The sequence below is a fragment of the Mus caroli genome, chromosome 17, assembly GCF_900094665.2.
Source record: "Mus caroli chromosome 17, CAROLI_EIJ_v1.1, whole genome shotgun sequence".
In the NCBI taxonomy this organism is placed as follows: Eukaryota; Metazoa; Chordata; class Mammalia; order Rodentia; family Muridae; genus Mus; species Mus caroli.
Window position 1 is genome coordinate 25,288,186 of NC_034586.1, and position 11,575 is coordinate 25,299,760.

The 11,575-nt window shown below is 49.3% G+C and overlaps 1 non-coding gene across 1 annotated transcript; it reads left to right on the forward strand.

Annotated features, from left to right (window-relative positions):
* Positions 1 to 283: 283 nt before the first annotated feature.
* LOC115029820 lies at positions 284 to 389 on the forward strand. Its single transcript, XR_003835378.1, has one exon. It is a non-coding gene; the product is annotated as a U6 spliceosomal RNA (small nuclear RNA).
* The last annotated feature ends 11,186 nt before the right edge of the window (positions 390 to 11,575 follow it).

Genomic DNA, 11,575 nt, shown 5'->3' on the forward strand with positions numbered 1-11,575 from the left:
AGGTAGAGGCAACCAGATCTCTGTGAGTTCAGTCAGCCTGGTCTTCATAGCTAGACATAGCCATGTCAAAGACATAAAAATAAAAGGAGTCAGGGGTTGGAGAGATGGCTCAGCAGTTAAGAGCACTTGATTGCTCTTCCAAAGGTCCTGAATTCAAATCCCAGCAACCACATGGTGGCTCACAACCATCTGCAATGAGGTCTGATGCCCTCTTCTGCTGTGTCTAAAGACAGCTACAGTGTACTCAATATAATAATAAATAAGTCTTTAAAAAAAATAAATAGTGCTCGCTTCGGCAGCACATATACTAAAATTGGAACGATACAGAGAAGATTAGCATGGCCCTGCGCAAGGATGACACGCAAATTCGTGAAGCATTCCATAAAAAAATAAATAAATAAATAAATAAATAAATAAAAGGAGTCTGGAACTCCAGGCATGTGCTAGAATGCTGCTGATGTACAGGGCCTGGACTCAGAGCCTTGTTCATGCCAGGCAAGCACACTACCAATTGAGCTACACCCCCATCCCTCACTTGAACGTTGGGAAAGGTCCCGGTGGAGACTTTTTACATTTGTATACTCATTTGCATAATCGCAGTCTGAGCTACTAGACTGGAGCTGGAGAGATGGACATACATAAATAAAATAAGAATAAAACTTTTTCTTTTTTCTTTTTTCTGAGACAGGGTCTCTCTGCAGCCCTGGCTTATCCTGGAACTCTCTCTCTCTCTCTCTCTGTAGATCTGGCTGGCCTCGAACTCAGAGACGAAAATAAATCTTGATAAAAACAAAAGAAAAGTGATTAACTTAGATTGCCTTTGACCTCCCCCAGCTGGGGGAGGCTCTGGGACAGGGGCAGTTTGCAAAGTTTTACCCATCCTGAGGAACGCAATGATGCAATTAAATAAATACATGGCTCAGTCATCCACTCCTTGTGGACAAGATCTTTCTACAAAGTCCAGGCCTGGCTAGAACTCCAGAGATCCTCCTGCCTTGGCTTCTTAGGGATTGCCTATATAAAATCGAAGTGAGCTAAAAACCAAGAACGCCTTTACATGCAGGAAAGGCGGCGCACACCTTTAATCCCAGTGCTCAGGAGGCAGAGACAGAACAGTCTGTGAGTTTGGGGATAGCCTGGTCTACATAGGCCCTGTCCAAAACAAACAAACAAAACAAACAAACAAAACCGCACCACCAAAAAAGGTCATAGAGTCTTTCCCACAGAGGTCTTCTCCCGGCAGGTGTCTCTCACATGCCCTTTTCTTCCCACACCCTCCTGTGCAGACAGTAGTCTGGCCTCTAAATGAGACTGGAGCTCAGAGCATCCCAAAGGGAGGCTCAGGAAAGAACATCAGCACATCTGGAGCATCTGCCCTGACTGGCTGTGAGGGAATTGCATCAGGATTCACCCTACCCTGATGGACTCGGAGCCTCTAAGCCCTGCAGACAGGGTCGAGCCTACTCGCTATGACTACCTCCCTTGCCAGTCACTGAAGGAAGATAGATCCTGGTCATAGATGAAGCAGAGAGGCCAGGGGACTGGTTGGGACCAGATTGGGAAGCCATGTTTATTTGAAACTAGGAGTGGACTTGGGTTCCTCAGCCCCAGAACACTTCTATTTGAGATGCCCTACCAGGGCTCTGGGCCACCCTGTCTCAGGCCTCCCTGGAAACCAGGGCTGCACCAGACCTTAACCAAGCAAAGCCAGGCAACATTAGGCATAGCCTCTCTGCCTGCGGGGAAAGCGGCTAGCTCTGCTCTCCTTGGCCCAGGTGTGTTTGGACCACCTGCTTTGGCAGACAGCTGATGGCCTGGAGCCCTGGTGCCTCACTGGCCCAGGTGGGACCTGACCTACAAACCTAGAAGTCAGGCTGCTGAACCCCAAACATCCCCACCACACCCCTGTCCTCCTCGAGGGACAGGGACACACACGTGGCTTTTCCTGGTAAGACACTTTCTATTTCGAAAAAACCCTGTTCTTGGATGCTGCCCAGAAAAAATGAAGGTAGTGTGAGCTATAGAGGAAAACGGGCAGGGTTTTTCCATTCAGGGCAGACTAACCATGGCTGGATCTGACCTAGGGTCACAGTGACCACCCCACACCCCCACGGGTCCCCACCCAAGCTTGAAACTGCAAGCATGCGTGTGCATTCTTTCCCCATGAGAAACTGCAACTCTTTAAAACCACTCCCACCCACGGGAGTGGTAATAAATTAAGCTGTTATCAGCCATCTACACTTTAATGCAAATTAGCTTGATCAGTACACCCAGAATTGTCTAGGGGAGCCCGATCATTAAAAAAGAAGAAGAAGAAAGAAAGAAAGAAAGAACGAACGAACGAACGAAAGAAAGAAAGAAAGAGAAAAGGAAGAAATCAAATGTGGGAGGAGAATGACGGATTGGATTTCAGAACAGACAAGTAGGGACTTCTAACTCAAGGGCGGGAAGAGCCACTAGGGGCAGATTGTCAACAGGTGACAGGAAAGAGAACACGTGGTAGAAAAGGTGGCACCCCTTTGTCACTCTGAGCTCTAGTGTTTTTCACCCCAGAGCAGCCACACCTGACCCCACCCCAGAGCATAAAATGTCTTTGAAGTCTCCTGTTTTTACTTTCAAGTTCATTCAGATGCTACACTCTCCACCACAATACACGCTGGCTTGTTTTTACATCATCAAAACAACAGTGAGATAGATTTAGTGTGGGCTCCTTTTCCATCTCTAATCCCTGCACTGCAGAGGTGAAGGCCTGAGAAACAGGATCCAGGAACAGCATTTGCAATACTGTGAGTGCAAGGCCACCAGGGGAGTGCCTGAAACCCAGCTTCAGAAACAAACAAACAAACAACAACAACAGCAAACCCAAGAGATCTGGGGAAATGGCTCTGCTTAAGGCAACTGTTGACTAAGCCAGACTCAGGATAGCCAGAAACTGTATAAATGCCAGGGGTGTGGTGGCCTGTCTGATTCCAAACTCAGAAGGTAGAAATTAAGGACCTCCAGAGCAGGCTGGGTTATCCCCAGCAAGGCTAGCTACATCTGCAAGCTCCAGGCTCTACTAGGAGCCCCTGCCTCTGTGAATAAAGTGGTAGATTGATGGAAGATGATTCTGGACCTCCACTTTAGCTCCCTCACACATCTGCATACACATATACCTGCACACACAAGCGGGCCCATACCACGCAATAGACCCCCAACATTTGTCTTTCTGAAGACAGTTGACTGGCTGGACGGAGACGCTCAAAGGTCCCAGGATAGACAATTTCTTGCCTCTCAGAATGTTACAGTGTAGCCAGGCGATGGATACCTTTAACCCTAGCACAGGCGAGGCAGAGGCAGGTGGATCTCTGATTACAAGGGCAGCTTGGTCCACATAACTAATTCCAGGTGAATCCAAGCTGCATAGTAAGACCCTGTCTAAAAGAAAAGGGAGGAGTGGGGAGACAGCCAACAGGGTAGCTCAGTGGGCTGAAGTGCTTGCTGCCAAGTCTGATGATGTGAGTTCAATTCCCAGGAGCCTCATGAGGAACTGAATTTAGAAAGTGGTCCTCTTACTCCCCACCCCCCACATACACAGATAGATAGACAGGTAGACAGACAGGTTGATAGGGGCTAGAGTGACGGATCATCGATAAAGCACTGGCTGTTCTTTCTGATGTTACGAGTGCCTGTGTCTTTTCCCCATTGGCTGGAGTCAGACCTGCGGCCTTATCCCATTGGATAGTCTGAGATACAAAGATATGGAGGAAGGAGAAAGTGTGGGTCACTACACCAAGTTACCAAATTCATGAAGCAGAGGCTTCTGTGTAAACAAAGGTTTTACTGGGTGGGAGGATTAAAACACTAACATAATTTGCCCCCCCCCACACACACACACAGGGTTTTTCTGTGTAGCCCTGGCTGTCCTCGAACTCAGAGAGCTGTCTGCCTCTGTCTCCAAGTGCTGGGACTAAGGTTGTGGGCCAGAATACCCGGTTTAAAGCTCTTCTCTTGATCAAGAGGGTGTACGCTGAAGCTGGAACACAGAAACAGGAGGTGCGTTTGGTGTTTGGGCTAACTTGGGTAGTGATGTCATCGCCCCTCCCCCCACATTGGCTAGCGTCCGACCTCACAGTTTTGTCTGATTGGCTAGTTTGAGAAAAAACTATGATACACAGGAAACAGAGGAGATAGGGGAGGGAGTAACTGCTCCTGGCTATCAAATTCCTGGAACACAGCAGGGGCCTTTGAAAGGCTTTATTGGATGAGAGAATTTAAACATTTGCATAGAAGTTGTAGGATGTGGGTAAGACAAAGAATTTTAATTCCAATGTCCCGAACAGATTTTACGGTATTTGATAGAAAAAAATTTACATATTTGATATTGCTTACACAGAAGACCAGTTCAATCTCCTGCACCTACATGTGACTCACAACTGTCACTCCAGTCCCGGGGGATTTGACGCCCTCTTCAGGCCTCTGAGGTCACTGCACTCACGTGGTGTGTACACACGCAGGGAAAACACCAAGGCATGCAGCATACTAAAAAACAAGAATAAGTCAGATGAAAGTTGCCAAAATGAAATGTGGAAGCTAGTGGTACTCAGGAGGCTGAGGCAGGAGGATAGAAAGCTCAAGGCTAGCCTGGGCTACAGAGATGAGCTCAAAACATTGAGCCTGGAAACACTGAGACTAAAAAGAGCTAAAGACGAAGCTCGGTGATAGAATGCTTGCTGAACGTGCACATGACCCCAGCTTTAATCCTCAGTCAGGGAAAAGAAAAAAAAAAGTGTGAGCTGTCTGGGGCCTGGGGCATCCTCCACCAGCGACAGAGATGTCAGCAGGCTGTCCACGTGTGAAGGCTACACAGCTCTTACTCAATAGTGTCTAGCCTGGAAATCTGGCTAACACCCTGGGCAAATGATGTCCAAACATACCGCTGACTTCTGTTGCCCCTGGGGCTGGCCTGAACATTAAATCTTTGACGACATGTCAACCTTTCACAAAGACCAGACACCTTGCCTCTCACCCCCAGCCTGCTGATCCCATGATCCTTCTTGAAGACACCCAGGTTGTAACAGTAAAATAACAACCAGCCATGCTATCTGCAGGCTTGATTTGCACGGGGCCAGTTACCTACAGCAACCCAACCCCTTCACCTGCACAATGGCCTCTTGGAAAAATTAGGTCTCGTGACCATCACCCTGTGTGTTACATGAGGGCATGAGAGTTCATTAGCACTAACCTAACTCAAGGTCACACTGTTAACCTGGCTGGTGACAGAAACAGGGTTGGTACCAAGGTCCAAGCCGTTGAGTCCCAGTCAGGGCCCTTGCCTGGCTCAGGCTGGCTGGTTTAAGCTGTCATGTTAGCTGTCATTGACTAAGCAATTTCTTCTCTTAAGCGGATCCCTCTGTAGGTTGCTTGGCCATGTTTTTGACTCCCTGTCTGCAGGAAGCAGGGTGGGAGGGGCAAGCTTGGAGGAAATGAAACAGAAGATGCCATGCCTTAGCGACAAGACATGCCAGTAACACTTCAAAAGTTTGCAAACCCCTCCCATGAGCTCACCAAATCTTTTCCACAACTCTGCCAAGTAGCATTCATGAGCTCGGCTCTGGGATGAGGAAACTGGAGGCTGCAAGTCACAAGGGGCTGCCCCCAGGATCCTCTGGTGGCTGGGGAAAAGCTGTATCTTGACCCCAGGTCCCATGACAGCCCTGGGCCAAAGGGAAGTGACACACGCAGTCCTGACAGGCCCTGACAGTGGCTTCCGACCTGCACCTAGGATTCCTTTCTTTCTCCTTGGAGATAGCGCTGGCTAGCAAATGAGAGCGGTTATTTTAGGATTTGGTCTGCTGGGGACATTCTAGTGAGAACACCCCAGGGCTTCAGCACGGTTGAAGCAGCAGGCGGGGTGTTTGCTCAGACTATCCGCAACCAGTATTTGGAGCACAGAGAGATTCAGTCAGACACTCCTTGAGTTAATTCATCCTCACAGGCATCCTCAACTGCTGGCCATTCAGAAGAGGAAACATCACCAAAGCCATCTGCCTGACCATTTAAGTTCAGTGGGATGGAGACCGGAGAGGAACAGAGAGTCAAGGGCAGGGAACCGGCCTGGGGGAGCCCTAGTAGGAAAGTGGGTAGACACTTCTACTGACTGGAGGGAGATGGAAGATGGGCTCCAGGTCCTTAGGGGCCGTTTGAACAGTTGGGCTGGGGGACCTGCAGCAGAAAGCTGGAAGCCATAGCTCATGTCTATAATCCTAACTCTAAGGAGACTAAGGCAGGAAGTTCACTGAGATTTTTGAGGTCAGCTTGGGTTACATGAGTAGTTCCGGGCCACAGACTAAGAGCCTGTGCCAGCAAAGGTGTGTGGGAGGGGTGTATTCTTCACCAATACTTTTGGGCAGAAAGACGTTTCATAAATCAGAGTCTCTTTGGTTTTTCAAGATAGGGTTCCTCTGTGTAGCCCTGGTTGTCCTAGAACTTACACTGTAGACCAGGTTGGCCTTGAACTCAGAGATCCGCCAGCCTCTGCTTCCCAAATGCTGGACTAAAGGTGTGCACCACCACCGAGTTACAGATTTTGTGAGCCACCCAGCGTGGGTACTGGCAATTGAACTGTGGTCCTCTGCAACAGCTGTAAGTACTCTTAAAAACTAAACCATCTCTCCAGGCCCATTTTTATTTATTTATTTATTTTTAAGATTTATTTATTTATTTATTATATGTAAGTACACTGTAGCTGTCTTCAGACAGCACCAGAAGAGGGCATCAGATCTCATTATGGGTGGTTGTGAGCCACCATGTGGTTGCTGGGATTTGAACTTCGGACCTTTGGAAGAGCAGTCGGGTGCTCTTACCCACTGAGCCATCTCACCAGCCCTTTATTTTTTTAAAAAAGCTGTTCTCATGTAGCTCAGGCTGGCTTCCCACAACTTATATGTCCTAGGCTAGCCTTACATTCCTCATTCTCCTGCCTTCATCTCCCAAGTACTGGAATTACAGGTTAGCCCCACACCTGGCTTATCATTCTGTGTTTGGAGTTCAGAAAAGCAACCCAGAGCCAGATCATAACAGCCCCACGGGGTACGGTCCGCACACTACAATCAAACCGGGATGTCGCTGAAGAGAAGCCTTTAGACTTTCACGTGAGGGAATGAAAACAGCCGGTCCTTTGTCAGCTCAGCTCAGGTCTCTGTGCTAAATATATTTTGTCTTCAGTCCTTCTAGGCATTTGGAGTCATAGATAAGACGCTGTAGACTTAAATAGATGTCAGTGCTGGCAGGCCCGCTGCTCCGCCCTTCTGTCTCCTTTGACTTAGTTCCCAGTGGAGAAAACAAAGGCCAGAGATACTGAGTGGCCTGCCTGTCCTAGGCCCCTCAGCTGCTCAGAGCAGGGTCCCTACCAGATTCCAGGGTCATGTGCAGCTAAGAATGATCCCAGATTTCCTATGTAGCAGAGGATGGCTTTGAACTCAGGCTCCTCTTGCTTCTACCTCCCTAGCACTGGTATCACAGATAGGCTTCAGCACACCCTGCTCTGTCCCCCGAGTTCTTCTCCACCTAGGGAGAAAAGTCCACTCTGCACTCCTTGGTTTGATCAGCTGGCATTTCCGATGCCAGAACTACCCACCATGGAACAGACAGATGTCTTAGACGGGTTAGAGTTCTCACCGGTTATGTTTAAATATGTCTAAACTGGCTCCCTGTAATCCTAGCACTTGGGAAAAAGAGCTTTTCCTTGAGACAGCGTTTGCTACCCAAGTCAAGTGTTCTTCTTGTGCTTGTGGCTATCAGAGGTCCTGTGTCAGTACCTACATATCAGCACTTGCTGATGCTGCAGAGCGTCAAGATGAATACATTATAAAGGGGCAAAGGAACTTGGCCTTCCCCTGTTCTGGCCATAGCAATCCACACTGTTCTGGGCACACACCACAGGCATGCCAGCTGAAGGGACAAATCTTGGGAAAGCTTAATATTTCATTGTGATGAAAGTCATCAACACATGAACATAAAGAACAGGATGTTCATGCCTGGGAAACAGGTCTATGGTGAAGAGTCCTTATGGTCTGCAGAGGACCAGAATTCAGTTCCCAGCCACCACATGAGCATTCATAACCACCTGTCACTCCAGCCCCAGGAGGCCTGATGCCCTCTGTGGGCACTCAAGCTCACGTGTGCATACTAGCACCCAGACACACATATGCACTCAGTTAAAAGCAAAAATCTGGGGCTGGTGAGATGGTTCAGTGGGTAAGAGCACCCGACTGCTCTTCCAAAGGTCCGGAGTTCAAATCCCAGCAACCACATGGTGGCTCACAACCATCCGTACTGAGATCTGATGCCCTTTTCTGGAGTGTCTGAAGACAGCTACAGTGTACTTACATATAATAAATAAAGAAAAAAAAAAGCAAAAATCTTAGACGACAACAAACATTTGATTTTCATCCATCCTCGCTTCCCCGGAAGGCTGTGAGAAAGCCGGTTTGCGGAGGTTACATGCTCTGAGATGCTCAACTCTGCTGGACACCAGATGACAGGACATGCCCCGTGAGACATCACCGTAGAACAAGGCACTGGTACATGCCAGCGGAGGGACAGTCAGTGCCACGGAGGCCAGAGCTGAGGGAGGGCAGAACAATAGATGAGTCACAGTACATGTGTCATGCTTACTCAAGGTATAATGGGATTGTTGGGTAACAGTCAGAGCAATGTCACAAGGGCATGCCTGGGAGGCTAAGGGCCGACATCAGATTCCCAAGACAAGTGAGTTGGTGGGGGGGGGGGTAAAACTTGCTGCTGCCGAAGTACAGCTGAGTGAGTAAGGGTTGTAGTCCAGTGCTTAGAGCTGGCTTCCATGTCCCCAGCTGACCTCACCTCAAGCAACACTCACTGCACCTGGGCCTCAGAGGTCATTCATATATATACATGTATATATATATATATATATATATATATATATATGTATGTATATAAATGTATACACACACATACACACACACACACACACATACATCCTGGTGTAGGATCCAAATCCAGTTCCCATCACCCACCACTGCCTGGGGCTGCAGCTCTAAGGATTCACTTTAGAGGGCACTTGCACACATGTGCAGAGACACACACAAACATTTAAGAAATCTTCTCTGGGAGTGATGGCACACACCTTTGATTCCAGCACTCCGGAGGCAGAAGCTGGCTTACCTCTGTGAGTTCAAGGCCAGCCGGTCTACAGGACTTACCTGCAACCTGCCTTACCCCTCTTGCCCCAGCTGTGGTGCATCTGGACTACTCAACGACCTGACATCCTTCCTGCTGTTCTTGAGACCCAGGCTCCCAAAGTTCCTTTCCCAGAGTACCTTTCTACTCCGTTGCCCTTTTCCAGATCAAAATCTCATGGGTGTGCCTCTATGGGTGGACCCTACGTCTCATGCCTACACTTTAGTTGCAAGGGTTTCTGGGAAAGTAAAAATTCTTCTCCTTTACTTTGGGGAAGTGGGATTTATGAAGTCAGAAAACCCCACGCACAGGAAAGTTGATCAAAGGACGCTGAGGCTCATGAGACACGACAAATGTCACACAAATTGTGGCTTGGCTTTTTCCTCTACATATATGGAATGGCTTAATTATATCATTGCAACAGAGTCTCCTATAGGCCAGGCTGACCTCAAACCCACTTTGTAGTTGAGCATGACCTTGAACTCTTCATCCTCCTACATCTTGCTGGACTCAGAGGCCGGAGGCACCACACCTGCCCTTCCTTCTGTGGCGCTGTGGGAGAGAGTTGAGGGTGCTTGGTGGGGCTGGGGTTAAAAGCGCTTGCTGATGTTGCAAATCATCAGAGTTTGGTTCCTGGCACCACATGAGGGGCCTTACAACTACTTTTAACACCAGCTTGAGGGGATCTGATGCCCACACAGAGGAACAACAACAACAAAAAAATCTAAACCAGGTATGTGGTGGTGCACACTTTTAATCCCTCCACTAGGCAGAGGCAGGTGGATCTCTGTGAATTTGACATCAGCCTTGTCTAGAGTGAGTTCTAGGCCAGTCAAGGCTGTATAGAAGGACTCTGTATTAAACAAAACAAAAACTAAAAGTCCTAGCAACTAAAGAGGTGAAAGAGTTAAAAAAAAAAAAAAAAAAAGCAAGCGCCTGGCCTAGTGGCGCACTCCTTTAATCCCAGCGCTTGGGAGGCAGAGGCAGGAGGATTTCTGAGTTCGAGGCCAGCCTGGTCTACAAAGTGAGTTCCAGGACAGCCAGGGTTATACAGAGAAACCCTGTCTCGAACCCCCCCCCCAAAAAAAGAACATGTATATGTTTAATAACACGTGTATGTGTCCCCTTTCTAAAAACAACAACAACATAAAAGCCGGGCGGGGTGATCCCAGCACTCCGGAAGCAGAAGCAGGTGGATTTCTGAGTTGGAGGCCAGCCTGGTCTACAGAGTGAGTTCCAGGACAGTCAGGGCTACACAGAGAAACCCTGTCTCGAAAAACCAAAAAAAGAAAAAAAAAGGCAAAGTGCATAGACCTCAGTTCAGTTCCCAGCAACTCCCGGGAATCTAGTCTCTGGCCGGCCTGCACCCACATGTATACAACCATATACACACCCAGACATGAGCATAAATCATAAGGTAGACAGGTTTTGAAAGAATGAAATAAATAAGCATCAACTGGTGACCACGGGCCACCCGTCTTTCCAGCCCCTCAGACCCGGGTCAGATCTCCTCAGCATCAGGCACATTTCCCATCAGAGCCTAATTCCATTCTGCTGATTATCTGATGGATGTCTGCCTCCCGTGGCCTACAGGGAGCTCGCACTGTTGTCCTAGACCTAGGAAGACTGACAAGACCCAGCCACACCAGGTCAGGACCGGGCTGCAGGGCAGAGAGGGGTTGAGACCAATCACAAAGACAGTCTGCAGCCAGCCTCCCGCCCGCCTCCCGGTCCCCAGAGAGGAACAGCTGATGGGTTTCTGAAGCTCTCCAATCCAATTATTGCCCCCTCCTCGCTGGTGGAGGCCGAGCCGCCACGCCCTTCCCCGAGGTGGAGACTGGTGGGAAGGGAGAGGACGATGCTGAATTCTGCACATCGTGACCCAGCACCTCCTGGCAGCAGACTGGCTCACCGTTACCCTGAGGCTGCTATGACAGCGCCCGTTTCCAGGCGACTGTTCTCGGGGAATGGTCTGTTTTGGAAACCGGAGGGCCCCTGGGTAAAGGGGCCTCCGTAGGCCGTACCATTTGCATAGCAACCTCCTCCCTCCCACGAGCAACTCTGCGACATGCGACAGCCGGGGCGCCCGCCCCTGTCCTCGGTCTGGCCCGCCCCGCGGCTCAGCTCCCGCAGCCCTGTCACGGCCTGCGTCCTTTGGGAGCAGCGGCTACCCGCCCAGCCAGGGTATTTCCGGAGAGGCTTGGTACCCTGGAGACCAGGGGAAGTGTGCTGGGGGCGGGGGGGGGGGGGGGAGACAAAACACAAGTGGGGGGGGGGGGGGTGAAACATAATCTTTCAAACCCGAGTCTGGTAGCATCCCAATGCGTTGTGGATAAGGGAGGATGGCTTATAAATGTTTATTTAGGTAATCCGG